The sequence below is a fragment of the Desmodus rotundus genome, chromosome 3 (genome assembly GCF_022682495.2).
Source record: "Desmodus rotundus isolate HL8 chromosome 3, HLdesRot8A.1, whole genome shotgun sequence".
NCBI lineage: Eukaryota > Metazoa > Chordata > Mammalia > Chiroptera > Phyllostomidae > Desmodus > Desmodus rotundus.
Genome location: NC_071389.1, coordinates 115305442 through 115320486, shown reverse-complemented (window position 1 = coordinate 115320486; position 15045 = coordinate 115305442). Strand labels below are relative to the sequence as shown.

Sequence of the window (15045 nt, the reverse complement as noted above, 5' to 3'; positions counted from 1 at the left end):
CAGTGATGGTGACAGCTGACTGTCTTGCCCTCACCCAGAGAACACATGTGTCAACTCCACTGCTGGTGGCAGTTAGCCTGTGAACTCCAGGCTGATTGGGTCTAATGAGTGCTCCTGAGTGTGTTTTCTTGTTCTGGGCTGGGACACAAGCTGAGTGACCTAATTATGCCTCATGTCCTGCTACCCTGCTCCATCTGAATGCAAATGCAAACCTGATGGAAGTTCTGATGCTCGTCTCGTAAGATGCAGTTCTCCTAGGACCCAGCCCAGGAGCCGGGGCACAGATGGATTGTCCAGAGAGCTCAGGTAGAGCAGTGTGCTTGGCAGCAGGCTCCTGGCAGGAAGAGCTTCTCCACTTGTCCACTGTGGGCCTCGGCTGCCTCATGGATAAAACAACTGCCCTTCACATCTCTTAGGCATGTCACAATGTAGAAAGAAACAGTGACAATGCAAAAGTACTTTAGAAGATAAAGCATTTTAAATGGGGGCTGCTTATATTTTTTGCAGCCAGTTAGTTTCCATCCATTCATCGGGTTGGGCTAAATTAACCATTTGCTTTGTAGGCCATTATAATAGGTCTACAAGGTGTTGGCTTAGGCTTTAGTGCCCTTTACCAATAGGGTGAGCTGCATGGTCTTGCTAGGGGATTAAGGCCTGGCCTGTGTCCCTAGTCCAGAGCTCTCCAGTTTGCCACTTAGGCAGAAGTGGGAAGGGTCTGGCTGATTGGGGGCTTGGGAGCCAGGGCTCTGCTTCTATCAAAAATAGCATAGAGACACCTGAAAATCTAGTGGGAATCTGAGGCTTTGTTGTCATTAGAAACAATCCACAGTGTGTCCTGATATCCAGAGCTTCTGCCTTTCCTTTGCAAGTATTTGCTCAGGGGTGTGGAGAGTGAAGATAAGCACAGATAAGAAAGGCTGCAGGATGATGTCAGCAAGTGCAGATGGATGTGGTCAACATCTGTCAGCTGACTTAGTGTAGGTTCAAGTCAACTTTCATTCACTGGGTACCTCCCTGAGCTATCAGATGGGACTATTATTATCATTGTTAATGTAGCGGTGAGGAACTTAGAAGCTAAGCACTTGCTCAAAGTCACAAAGCTAGTAAGTATAGAATCCAAATTCAAATGTAGGCACTTGGACTACAGAGCCCATGCTCCTAACAGGGTAAGTTATACAGTTGACTCTTGAACTGCACAGGTTTGAACTGTGCAGGTCCACATATACACAGATTTTTAAATCCTCATCCAATGTTTTATTGATTATTTTTAGAAAGAGAGGAAGCAGGGAGAGAGAGAGAGAAACATTGATGTGAGAAACATCAATTGGTTGCCTCCTGTACATGCCTCAGTGGGGATCAAACCTGCAACCTAGTCATGTACTGATCAAACTTGCAACCTAGGTATGTGCCCTGACCAGGAATCAAACGTGCAACTGGTTTATGGGATGCACCAATCAACTGAGCTACCTGGCCAGGGCTGTACATGGATTTTTTTCCCCCAGACTTTTTAAAGATTTTATTTTTTTTAGACAGAAGGGAAGGGACAGAGAAAGAAAGGGAGAAAAACATCAATGTGTGGTTGCCTCTCACACACCCCCAACTGGGGACCTGGCCTGCAACCCAGGCATGTGCCCTGGCTGGGAATTGAACCAGTGACTCTTTGGTTCACAGGCCGGTGCTCAACACTGAGCCACACCAGCCAGGGCTGAACAGGTTTTATTACACAGAGGGGATGAAGCTCAGTCCTTGGCTGCTGTCTTCCTCATGGTTGCAAGGACATTGCTCAGCTCCTCTCTCTTCCTCTTGGCACGGATGTGTGTCCCTACCCTTTTCTTGATGAATTTCAGGGCCCTCTTGTCCTTAGAGACCTTGAGCAGCTCCCTGGCATGCTGTTCACAGGCGTGAGCAGGTAAGAGCTATGTGGCCACGTGGCCGACACTCCGACAGGACATGCACACTGGTGCTTGTGAGCACAGAGGAGAGGCCCAGGAAGACCCAGGGTGGTGGGACTGGGAACCACGGCTTTCCAAAGTGCCTCAGAAAAGACACTGATTCTTGAAGGAAAGAAGACTGTGAGTGAAAGAAAGCAGACCTTGAGCAGAAAAGAGTGAGGGAGGCAGATATTCATCACCAAGGCTATGAATAATGATACAAGTAATATTAAACAATGCTGGCAGCTACCATTTCCTGAGCACTTACAATGAAGCAGGCACTGTTTTTAGTGCTTTCTGAGTATTAACTCATTTAATCTTCCCCCAAGCCTACGTGGTACCTCATTATTACCTCATTATTGTAATTCATCATTATCATGGAAAGGTAGACTGAGGCATGGAAAAGTTAAGTGATACAGGACGTGGGCAGTACTCATGGGCTCCCACTCTCTACCAATCTACACAGACAGTTGTCACATGAGTCACCAGAACCAGCCACCACTGGGAACCTGTTAAAATTCCAGTATTAGGCCTCATTTCTGACTTACTAAATCAGAACCTCTGCGGGTGAGGTCCAGCATTTTTTGTTTGAACAAGGCTTGTACATGATTCTGTTGCCCTCTTACATTTGAAATCTCCTGCTCAGCACTATAAACGTGTAATGAGAAGGGACAGCACATTCAGAAGAATATGAATGGTGGGCAAAAGAGAAAAATGCAGTAGATGTGAAGAACCTTACTTATCATCTAAGGAGGATGGGCTTCGTTGTACAGGCATTAGAGAGAAAGGTGGACATGAAGCTGGAAGTAGCATGATTAAGCTTTGCTCTTTGGGCTGAGATCTCTGGCATTAATACTAACAACGGACCAGAGAAGAAGGAGGCCAGAAGGAGGGAGCCCAGGTAAGAGGCGAGGTGATGCTGCAGACCAGCAACAGCAGGGACTGCACGGAGGTTGAGGCAGTGCAGAGAAAGGAATGGGCACAGATTCAAGAGACAGAGTGAGGTAACATTTGGGCCTGGCACACAGAGCTGGCCGAGATATCCAAGATGACGCCAAGGCTTCTACCTTCAGAGGTTAGCTCAGTGGTAAGACTAATTAGCCAGATTGGCAACGGCAATACTGGAAAAGTTACAAGATTGGCCGGGAAGCCACTTGGTTCCTTTTGGGTAGTGTGAAGACTGAGGTGTGTGGGGGACATTGAGATGAAGATATTTCAGGATGTAAGGAGGAAGGAGGATCTGGTGCTCAGGGGTAGGGTCAGGGCTAGATATGTAGGTTTGGGGTTCACTAGCATAAATGTGATGGTTGGAACCATAGATAGGACAAAGACCTCTCACAGACTCTAGGAGAAAAAGTGAGGGCTGGAATCATGCAGGACACTAATGTGGAAGTGACAGCTGGAGCAAGACAGCAAAGGTGGCTCAGAAACAGAGCTTAGAGAGAGGAGAAAACAAAGGAAAGAATGATATTTCAGAATCAAAGGAAGAGGAAAGTTGGAGAATGCTTAAAGAAATAGAGGGTTGACACTGGTTTCAAATGTAGAGGTGTCAAGTATGAAGGCTGAGAAAAAACACTGGATTAACAGTGAAGAGGCCACAGGTAAACTCAGGAAGAGCAGTTCCAGTGAAAGGATGGGGGTAGCAGCCAGATTCATTCATAGATTTGTTCTCTGAATGAACAACATCTACTACATGCCAGGCTTTGTGCTTTGTGTCAGGGATATAGTAACAAGCAGGACATACATGAACCAGCTTTTACCAGGTAGTGGGGAGGACAGGCAAGGAACAGCAATTACAGAAACAATTATGGGATCACAACTGAGGTAAGTGCTTTATGAAGACAAGAAGACATGTAGGGTGCTTGTGATAGGGAGCTCAGCAACAAGACTAACAGACAGAAGATGAGGGGAAGGAAGGGACATTTCAGTGGCATCCCACAAGATGAGTAAGAGTGAGAAAAGGAAATAGGATGAAGGATGTTCTTTGGAGAAGGAACGGCAGGCACAGATACCCTCAGGGAGAAAGAGCTTGCATGAGTTCAGGAAATATAAGGAAGCCAAGGGGCTAAAACAGTTTTAACACAGCAGGTGAGGTTACAAAACAGGGCTTTGTGGGCCCAGTTAGGGACCTGGGACTTCGCTGAAGCAGTCGTAGGAAATCACCTAAAAGTTTGGGAGAGACATGATCTCATTTTCATTTTTTTTTTTTAAAGAGGATTTTGGCTGCTGTGGGGAATGAATTTAGGAGGTAAGGGAGGGGTAGGGAGTAGATACATTGGGATCAATTAGGAAATTATTGTGTTTCAGGCAAGAAATGGTGGTGTGCTGAGCCAGGGTGGCAGCAGATGGGTAGGTACAGGTGAACAGATTCTAGAGCTATTTAGGAGGTAAGGTCAACAGGACTGAGAGACTGGATGTGGTAAATGGGGAGGAGAGGTTGAGGCCAGGCTGGACCCTGAGGTCCCCCTACCTCTACCCTGAATACTCCCAGAAGACTACTGGAATAGAAGAACATGTACCCTGCATTCCAAGAAGACATACAGCCAAGCCCAGTGATTCTGGTAGGGCTCATACCAGCAACTAGGGTACAAGTCTCAGGAGGCCTTCCTCCCCTAAGGGGCCTCCAATCCCTTGGAGATAAAATGATTCCTCCTAACAGGAAGGCTTCTTCTTAAATCTCCTCCTCTTCTTTTGTCATGCCACTTGTGGTGTCATGTCCTCTGGGGATGGGGTGCCAGCAGACAAAGTCTCCATGGCCCTGCCACTCTGCGGGCAAGCCACACTGAGAGTGGCTTCTCTTAAGGCACCTCATGCACTGTTCAGGGCATTCATAAAATGCCTTCAGTACAGTGTGGGCAATTCTAGGTCCTAAGGGCCCACTTCCATTCGATTACTTTTCCCTCTCATCATTTTATCAATTTTAAATAAACATGCTAGACTTTTATTACCAGCAGCATGGCAGGCTAAGCACTTAGATTGACCTTCCCACTGAAAAAAACTAAAAATCTTGAGTAAAATATTAAAAACAACAACAACAATGTTTTCAGCACTGATGAGCTGACAAGAAAGAAAATTCTCTGACCAGGGACTTCTTTAGATAATAGAATATCCAGATTCTGACTATAATGTAATTATTAAAGTTAAAGACAAGCTTGTAAATATGTGCAGGGAACAAAGAAAAATCTTAAAGAATAACCAAGAAGATTTTTTTAAATGAACCAAAGAGAATTTTATAAAAATTAAATAGCTGAATTACAAACTATGGACAGACTTCATAGCATATTAGAGACAGCCTGAAAAAGAAGCAATGAGCTAGAAGCTACATCTAAATCAATTAATCAAAATGCAGCACAGAAAGATAAAACCTCAGAAAAATATGAAAGGGCTTATGAGACATGAGAAATAGTGGCTAACATGTCTATTTGGAGCCCCAGAAGGAGAAGAGAGAGAGAACATTTGAATATATAATGGCTAAGAACTCTATACAAGTAAGGAAAGACACCAAAAATACACATATTTAAGAATGCCAATGAGGCCCAAGAATAATAAATAGAAACAAATCCATCACCAGTTATATCTCAGTGAGATTGCAGAACACCAAAGACAAAGAGAGTACCTTAAATGCAGCCAGAAGGAAAAAACAAGTCACCTTTCAAGCCAGAAGACAGTGGCAGAAGACCTTCAACATGCTAGAAGAATGTTAAATGTCATCTGAGAATTCTATACTTAAATGTCCTTTAAGCATAAGGGAAATGCAGACATTATGTGCCTAACAAAACCGGGAGAGTTTGCCACAAGCAGACCCTCATCAAAGGATGTTTTTTAAAATATGTGTTTCAGACAGAAAGAAAGAGATTCTAGATGGAAGATCTGAAATCAAAGAAGGAAATGAAAATGGATTTTCTCAGCCTGCTGTTGAGGAAATAACAGAGGTTTGGAGTCAGACCTATTTATAGTCATATCTTGCTGTGGTTTCTTACCATCTGGGATACTTGAATCCAGTTTTTTAAGCTTTCAGAATCATGATATACTAATCTTAAAAATTCATATAATAGTGCTACTTATGCAAGGTTTTTGTGAGGAATACAGGAGCAAATGCTCTCAATAGAGTTTCTGCACCTAGGTGTAAAATAAATGTTAATTTATTATCATCAAAATTAATGAATAAACAAGTAAATAAGATATTGTGAGCAACAAAGAATTCCCCCTCTACTTCAGGTGGAAGATAAAACTCTGGCCCTTTTTCATATTGTGTGAATCTGTACTGCAGAGCTGATGTTTAGCGATTGTTTTCTTTGCATCTTTTCAGTATCAAGCCTAACACCTTTCAAACAAAACACTTATGATCTCTTTACTCAAAAAAACACTGCACATGTATACACAAATGCCAGAACTACACCCTGGATTCCAGTTAGACTCACAATTTTAAAAGAATTTGTGTTCGCAGTTTGATGAGGTCATAAAATACATGTTGGCCCATCCACAGGTTCAAAAAGGCCTCTCCTGCCCCTCCTCCCCAAGGCTCTCCCCCAGGTGAGAGATAGCAGCAGACAAAGATGCCTCAGACACAGCTTCTGAACCCCAATACCTGTGCTGAGACATCCTTGCCAGCTCCATCCTTGACCTTCTGTTTCATGACGGATAAAGAACTCAAAGCCATATAAAGCAGCTAAGAGAAGTTAGCTTGGTCTCAAAGAGACTTTAAGTTCTCTGCCTAGTTTTCATTTGGCAACAGTTTGGTGGGTGAGGGTGCAGGAGGACAGGTAAACTCAGAACCCATCTCTCCTTGATGGTGTCAGGGAAACCAATAGCACTAGTCCTGAAGTTCTAAACCTGGGCTGACATTTCTTATCTATGTTTTCCTCACATGTAAATTGAAGATAATAATTAAATTGTGTATTTGTGGAACATTTTACACTTTACTAAGTGTTTTCAGTTATAATTTCATATAATATGCACAGTTGGATGGATGTACAATGTGCAGCATAATACTCACTTCACTGCACTGCTGTGAAGATTTAAAAGCAGAGTCTGGAACTGCTGTGTACACTGGAAAGAGAGTCGGCTATGAGAAGGACCATCACCAGGTGCTGCAGTTGGCCCTTGAGCAGCTTGCGGGGTGGGGTGGAGGGTGCGGTTAGGGGAGCCCCCCTCCCTCGCAGTTGAAAATCCATGCATATGTGGGATTCCCGGAGTAGGAGATGACCCACTTGAACAGTGCAGGTTTGAAGTGAAAGGTCAGTTTAAAAAATTCATTTATAGCCCTTCTGCTGAGGCAGCCATGGAGGAACAGCAGCCATGGCTCTCTGCTACCCCATGGCTGTGAGCCTCAACAAGGGCCACAAAGTGACAAAGAATGGAGCAAGCCGAGGCACAGCCACCACTGCAGGCGCCTCACCAAGCACACCAAGTTCATCAGGGCATGATCCAAGAGTTGTATGGCATGATCAGAGAGTCTCGCCCACTGTGCATTCTCCAGGGCTTCATTTTTGAGTCTGTCTGTTACCTCATAGGGACTCAAAAATGTTTCTCAATTAAATGACTGAATGGACTTATACCGTAGAACTGAAAATATGGTTAAATGAGTATAGGCAAAGGGCTGAGTGCCAAGAAAAGGTGGAGAGCAAAGAATGGCGTGGACATTTGGGAATGCTGTAGTCAGTACAGTGGGATTATTCTTCAGGAACATGGTCCCGTCTTCTCAGGAACATCTGAGTGCACATCACTTAGGATAATCTTAACCATGGTAGCAAAAATACCCAACACAGTGGACATAGTAATGGGGATATTCATTACTATTGTCATAGGATGTCTGAAGGAAGGGTGGCACCAGGGTTGTTTAGTCCATGGGTCCAAGATGTCATCAAGGACCCAGGTTCTTTTGTCTTTCTCTGCTCTTCCCTCTCACTTCCCTCTTAAGGTTGCAGTGTGGCTACAGGATGTCACAATGTAGCTGAACAAGGAGGGGTTCCTGCATCTTCCTTTTAAGATCCAGGAAAACATTCCCAGGAACACTCCGAGAGGCCCCTCCTCATGTCTCAATGACCAGATTTGGGTCAGAAGCCCCCCTCTAACCTATTCCTGGCCAGGGGCCAGCATTTGCTTTGACTGGATGAGGCCCCTGAGCTGGGCATAGGTGGCTTACCCTGAGTGGTGAAGAGAATTGAAGTTCTGTTAGAAAGGAGGAAGGGAGAGGTGGTGTTGTTGAGGTGAGCAATAGCTGCAATAGCTAATACCTGACCCAGAACCCAGCTGCCAGTTTGTTTGAGAAATCACTGGATGAAAATTAAATGACTTTAAGAATCTTTTCTACCCTGAGAACCTAAAATGAATTACTTGAAGTCAAAGTGAGGAGACCTTTCCTCTGTCTGTCCCACCTGCAGGTCCTGCGCTGACCACAGCTGCCTTCAGGACACTGGCCTGGAGCCACTGTCAGGTCATCAGGCTGCTTGTCAAGGGTGGGGCAGCAGCAACTTGTGCTGTTCCCCATGAGCCCAGCCTGGGGTGCCACGTGGCACTCAGCACGACCATGTCTCTTCCCAAGCTGAGAGCTGCAGAAGGAACCCTGGGGCAGCCAGACCCTGGACACCTGGGATTCAGGGAGTGCTCCAGGGGATTCAGTCAAGGTGTGCCATCTCTTCACCCCCAGGTGTGTAACTGGACATGAGGCTTGCTTATGGTAAGAATTGGAGGTTACTAGAGGCAGGGTATAGTGGGAGCTGCCCCCTGCAAGAAAGCTGGGCCAAATAAGCAAGTGTTCTGAATGATGATACAGAAAACAGTATCTCTGTAGGCATCTCTGGTTTGCTGTAGCTCTATTAAAAAGCTGTTAGTCAGCTTACCAAAGTGGACTCCCAAACCACACAGATCTTATGTTTTCTACTTGTCAGATCTGTGGAGAGCTGTGGAATAGGCTGTCTTCCTTCCGGGCTCTGGCTGTCTGAACAGAAAGAGAAAGCTGGTAACAAACTGATGAGAGAATCTCCCACCAAGGGTAGCAGATAATGATCATGGGCAGCAGTGGGTAGCCACAGTGGGCAGGGAATGTTGAGTTCTATGCCAGTGGTAACAGCTTCTAGAAATTGTCTACTAGCCTGACATTCTAAAATTTTCCCAGTTCTTCCGGACACATACATCAGGAGCAGCTAAAATGAAATACGTAAAAAATTGAGTCTGAGGCAGTACAGTGGGATTTAGTCACGAGTGACTTCTATGGTATTCACTGGGGGTGGGGGTTGGGTGGGGTGAAGTAACACTGATTTATTTGGCTATTATATGTATTGTTATATTTTATTTGCTTTAAATCTTCAATCAGATTATCAACTCCTTAAGGTCGGTAATGCAGTATTTCATTTCTCTTATGTTCTTCAAAAGATCAGTACTCAGCAATTATTACTGGTTGGTTTTTCTCTGCGTACCTACACACTAAGACTTCATCAGTCCAGGGCCCAGAATTCTTTCATTTGGACAGAGGCGTCACCGGTATCTGTTGAGCACCTCCTGAGACAAACAGTGTCAGATACCTTTGCCACTTGAACCATCCCAAGGGTATTCATTTCCTAGAGCTGTTGAAACAAAATACCATAAGCAGCATGATTTAAAAAACAGAAACGCATTCTCTCATAACTCTGGAGGAGAGAAGCCCAAAGTCAAGGTGTTGGCAGGACCCTTGCTCGCTCTCCAACCTTCCCTGTCTCTCCCTAGCTTCTGATGGTTTCCTGGCAATCTTTAGTGTTTCTCGGCTTGCAGCCTGGTAGTCCAACTTCTGCCTTCATTGTCACATGACGTTCTTTCTACGTGTCTCTATCTTCACTTGACTACTTTACTATAAGGACACCAGTCACATTGGACTAGGTGCCCATCCTACTCTAGTATGACCTCATCTTAACTAATGACATCTACAGTGACCCTATTTCTAAATAAGATCCCATTCTGAGGAACTGGGGGTTAGGACTCTATGTTGTCTTTATTTGGAGATTGGAGATCACAATTCAACCCAGAACATGAAGTGAGCTCAGTCACAGGACAAGACTAGGACATACCAAGGGCTCGGAGTGAATATTAACAATGTCCCCTGGTGCTGACTGGAAGGGACAGGGAGAAGTGGCAGCAGGGGCACGTGTCCTCTGTTCCCTTGTCACTCTCTAGGGAACTTTGCTTGGGTTGGGGCCCAGCTGGACACACATGCTACTGTCTGTGTGCCAGTGGAGGAATTCCACACTCCTGTTGCTCCACCTTTTTATAGGATGCATCGGGAAGAGGCTCAATGGCTGGGAACAACCAGACCATTTGGGGTCCAGGCAGCCTTAAATTTGGAGCAAAGTGGAGGAGCCCCACCTCATCCTGTGGAAGTTGTACCCTTTTGCCCTAGGAGAGGAAGAGCTACTGGGCCCAACCAGCACATTGCCAGGCAATTCAAAGAGAGTTCTCGATACTCATTACTGAACAACCTATTTGTCTCCAAAACCTGGACTTCATGCTGCTAACTCTCTGCAGCCCCATTGTAGGATCCCTTAATGCAGGGTTGTATACCAGAGGCCTACAGGCCATTTGTAACCCATAGATGTATTTTGGTTACAGTGGCTGGTGTTCAAAATGTTTTTATATTAATTTCTGAATAAGCGATATATTTACCTGGTTCAAAAATCAAATCATTATAGAAAGAGATCTAGTGAAATCTTATCCTGGCCTCCATCTGCCTGTCAGCCCCTTCCCCTGTTACTACTTTTGTTACTTTCTTACACATTCTTCCAGAGTTTCTTATTGTGAATACAAGTCAGTACAAATACACATTCTACCTCCAAACCTTTTTCCTACATAATTATGGTATCTTGTATACTTTTTCTACCTTGCTTTTTTCACTTATCTTGGAGATCTTTCCCTATCAATATGTCGACAGCTTTCTCACTCTTTTTCCAGGCCACGAGGCCCCACTGTGTGGATGCACTATCATTTATTTACCCAACACTCTGCTGATGGACACAGGTGGTTTCCAGTCCCTTGCTGCTTATTACAAGTCCTTCTGCAGTGCGTGAAACTGTCATTTTGTACTATACTCGAACATGTGTAACATTGAAAAGTTCTGAAATATCTTGAATTATCAAAAAAAGACTGGAAACACTGGGTTCTAATGACTGTATGTGGACAACTGTTTGGATTGAGTAGCAGCTGTTTCTGAGGGTCCCTAACATTAGCTCTGGCCTGCTTCTGTTTGACATTCTCCCACTACCTCCTCCTCCCTCTGTTTCATTGAATATCTCGAGGGTGCTGTTTTTTTCTCATGGTCGATTCAGGAGGAAGGGTGAATCGCTTTTGTACTCATGCTCTTTCAAGTAGGAAATGAAAGCTGAGGAGGTTGTCTTTTTCAAGAAGAAAAGGAAAAGACAGATTTCTTTGTGGATGTGATTTCACTTCTTTCGCATGTGACAGGTTGGTTCATCTGTGTTACTTGTCTGGGCGCTTGAGGTTGTAGCGGCCTTGTTATGCCCATGTCTTTCTCTCATCTCTCAGTAGTAGGGACACTTTGCTTGCCAGCCGCTTAGCACTGCCAGGGCAGCTGCTTGGAGACCAGCACTAAAAATGAACAAGACAGTCAAATGTATTATTCTGCCACATGTATCATCTCACCAGAGCTCCACCGGCACAGAAGAGTCCTATTCCCATTTTATAGACAAGGAAAAATTAACAGAGTGAAGTCGCCTGACCAAGATTCATAAATTGTATGTGGCAGAACTGGTGTCTGAATCCAAGAACTTCTGGCTGTAGACCTGATGTTTTAGTCAATATACAGGGTCCGGCACAAATAATGCCCCTTTTCATTATAAAATCATAAGCATTTAATTCTGTAACATGACAATAGCACACTCAAGCACAACATATGACATTTTAGTTGAAATGTTCAAATTGCTTCCATCTCGTGCGAGACATTCATGTGCCCTACCAACCACACTCAAGCAAGCCTTACTTCTGCCGGACCCTTCAATTTTTTTTAAAGGTTGTGGCTTAACAGTTATACTTCTCACCTTTTCGGTTTCTTGTGGGTGGTGGCATGGTGATGATGGTCATGACAACGATAAGAGAACATTTCTGAAAATAGGTAAGAGAAGACATGTTTCAGAGACAGCATATAATGAGAATAACAGAGGCCAAGGCTCACCCTTTATGGTCTGTCACATGCTATACAGTGGAATTGGCTCCATTGTCCCCTTTGCTCTTTCAGGGCCTAAACATTTATGTAGCAACCTCTGAAGGCAAAGCACTGTGCCAGGTGGTCAGTAAGATGCAATGGCCACACGCTGGTCCTTGGAGCTTATTTAGGGCATGTCAACAGAAGCTGCAGTGTCATCTGGTGAATGTGGCATTAGAGTGACATGGATGTGCCCGGCTGGGTCCTGAATGTGATGGAAGAAATAAATGCATTGTGGGAGTAACACTGTGGGTGGTTTTCTGTTGTCTCAGGCCTTCATCACTGCTGGATGAGGGAAGGAAATGAGGCCCGGAAGTGGAGGCTGTGAGTTAAGTGTTGAGCCATCTTTCTGCCCACAGCCCGGAATGAAGGTGATAACAGCTGCAGCTCTGGAGGCTGTGGGCCTTTGGCAATGGGCTCAGTCAGGGCTGAAAGGTGGGCTGAAGGAAACCACCTCTCGCCTTCCCTGCATCACATTTCAGCTTTTCTCATTCCTGGTCATTGGTTTAATGACTGCACTGGGCTGCCTCCCCATCAGGCACTTTCCTTGGGAGGTGGAAATAGCTTTCCGCTGGAGGGCAAACCCCTGTCCTCCAGTGAAAGACTACTAAGCCCCACCATCTGAGGGGGGACAGTGTGGGAGGAGGGGCCCAAGAGAGCACAGTTCCTAGGTTACCATATTCAACCTTTGACTTCATGCTCCAGCAGAAGGATCTGCATGCTGGGCTTCTTGCCACAGGGATGGAGGCTCCTTTCTTGGCTTCTTTTTGTTGCCTTTCTTCTTTCTTCTCCCCCAAGTTTGCATGCACAACATCTATCATCTCTGTGGTTATCTTAGAACAAGTGGGGGGTTTGCTTTTTACTTATTCTTTGAGTGTGACACTAACCACAGCAGCCTCCCTGCAAAGGGAGTGGGGCAGGGCCAGCTGCTCTTCATTCAAATACTGTGGTCTTTGGAGTAGCTGTTGCTAGTGGTACAATTACTTAAAACAGAGGTGTTGAAACTCAGTCCAAGTGACTGTTGGGGATCTGCTGCTGTGCTTCAGTGGATGAGTAATGGAAACAATTTTTTTTCTGGCTGAAAAGGAGATTCAGAGTCCTGATGGAATACAGAAACAGGCACTGCTGTGCCACTCCCACATGTGCTCCTCTGTGCTGGCACAGTGTGGACACACAGGAGACGCGTCCCACACTCCTCTTGTCCTCAGGGGACTGTTGACAAGAAGAGGAGCAAAATGTACAGTTGACCTACCTTCTCGGGCTTGTGTCCTCATTCGAGAAGTGAATGAGGTTGGGGTCAGCGTTCCTTGTGGGGTCAGAACTGCCCCTCGAGTAGTGCTGCCCAAATGTCCTGTGTGCATGTGAATCACCGGGAGGTCTTGTTAACTTGCACGTTCTAGCTCAGGAGATCCGTCCAAGGCTTACGATTCTGCATGTCAGACAGACTCCCAGGTGCTGCTGCTGCTGCAAGGCTCACAGAGCTCAGTACTGAGGCCCTGGGGGCATTTGGGAAATCTGTGCTGTAGCTTCCGAGTTGGACAACAACAGGGAGATGCCCCTGGCATCAGTGGGTCGGGGCTAGGCATGCTAGTCCATTAGTGAATTGTCACCCGCCCAGCCAAACTCAACCCCACTGTACATATAAGTAAGTAATTACTTCTTACATAGTAATACTGAAAAGTTTTCAAAGAAGTTATGCCAAAAGTCCAGTAATCTAGGAGACCATTGTTTTGGGAAGAGAAGCCTAAAGGGGATAAAGACAGAATCTTGACATGATTGGATACTTTCCCCACTGCGTGCATCCTGTATAGATTAGAGCATCCCCAAGCACAGGCTTAACTGAAAAACATGTCCATGCAGTTACGGCAGAAGCAGGAATGTCAGTGCAGATTGCCAACAGGAGTCTCGAGACTTTGTCCAACAGACACAGATTTGGGACAACATGTTACTAAATTAACAAAAGCACACGAAACACCACTATCTCAGTGAACTTCTATATAGAAGCTGTTTTTAAAATAGTTTACATCCTAATCTAAATAATATACTAATATTTGTAGTGCAATGATAAATCCTTGCAAAAAAAAAATAGATATTGCAGTGATTGACTTTGGGGTTGCCTTTGTTTCTCACTCTTACTCTGAAATTCTCCCTAGAGATCAACGAAGCAATTTTTTCCAACCCATCCTCCTTTTCCCCTTGCCTAGACACAAAGGATATCGTTTCCAAGGCTTTTAATGACGAACACTGAGTGTGTGCCTCCACTCTTTGGGTGGGTTTCCAGATTACAGATATATTTTCCATGATACTCTGTCACTGTCCTGTCCCATCCCATGCCTCAGAACGATAAATTGCTATGCTTATATGTAAGGCTTAGCTTATATACAAGAATAATATACTTTCTCATTTTTCCTACTTCCACATTTATAATTTAATTCAGAATGTTATCTCTACTTCAAGGAGAGTTATTACCTTCTTCCTGTTATCAGATCCAGACAGGATAGTGGGTTTTTTATTTCTCATTCTAACAATTTTATTCTGTTGTTCCCTGCTTTTTTATTTCCTCGTAGTCCTTATGAGCAGCACTGCATCTAATCTTATCCATTGTAAGCAAGAGTAAGCACTGACTACATTGTTATGCATTCCATTGCAGTGGTGCATAAGTACTTACATATTGAAATACTTATTATTTTATTATAAATTGCATCCCTTTTTTCCTTTATATCATAACTAGAGCTAAATTATGCATATAGGCTGACTGGTTTATCTAGTAGTTTTATTTCAGGTGGTGAAGAGAATGTTTCCAAATATTTGTTGTAAAAATGGTACATTGATTGGAGAGGGTGGAACATCACTGGATTAAGCGATCTCTCTGACATTCTTTGTGCAACATTGAAAAAACCGTAGATGACACTGTGATTTGTAACCAAC

At 44.5% G+C, this 15045-nt stretch overlaps 1 protein-coding gene across 6 annotated transcripts in view; it reads left to right on the top strand.

Annotated features, from left to right (window-relative positions):
- CRACR2A (calcium release activated channel regulator 2A) overlaps positions 1-15045 on the top strand; it is a 137254-nt gene that overhangs the window by 14090 nt on the left and 108119 nt on the right. The window contains exon 2 of one of the 6 annotated variants that reach the window (XM_024568830.4): positions 8315-8580. The exons of 4 other annotated variants lie outside the window; for them this stretch is intronic. The gene's annotated coding sequence lies outside the window, so the exon portion shown is untranslated. Of the gene's footprint in view, positions 1-8314; positions 8611-15045 lie in introns of all 6 variants that reach the window. One more of the 6 variants, XM_045200214.3, reaches the window with a different exon arrangement.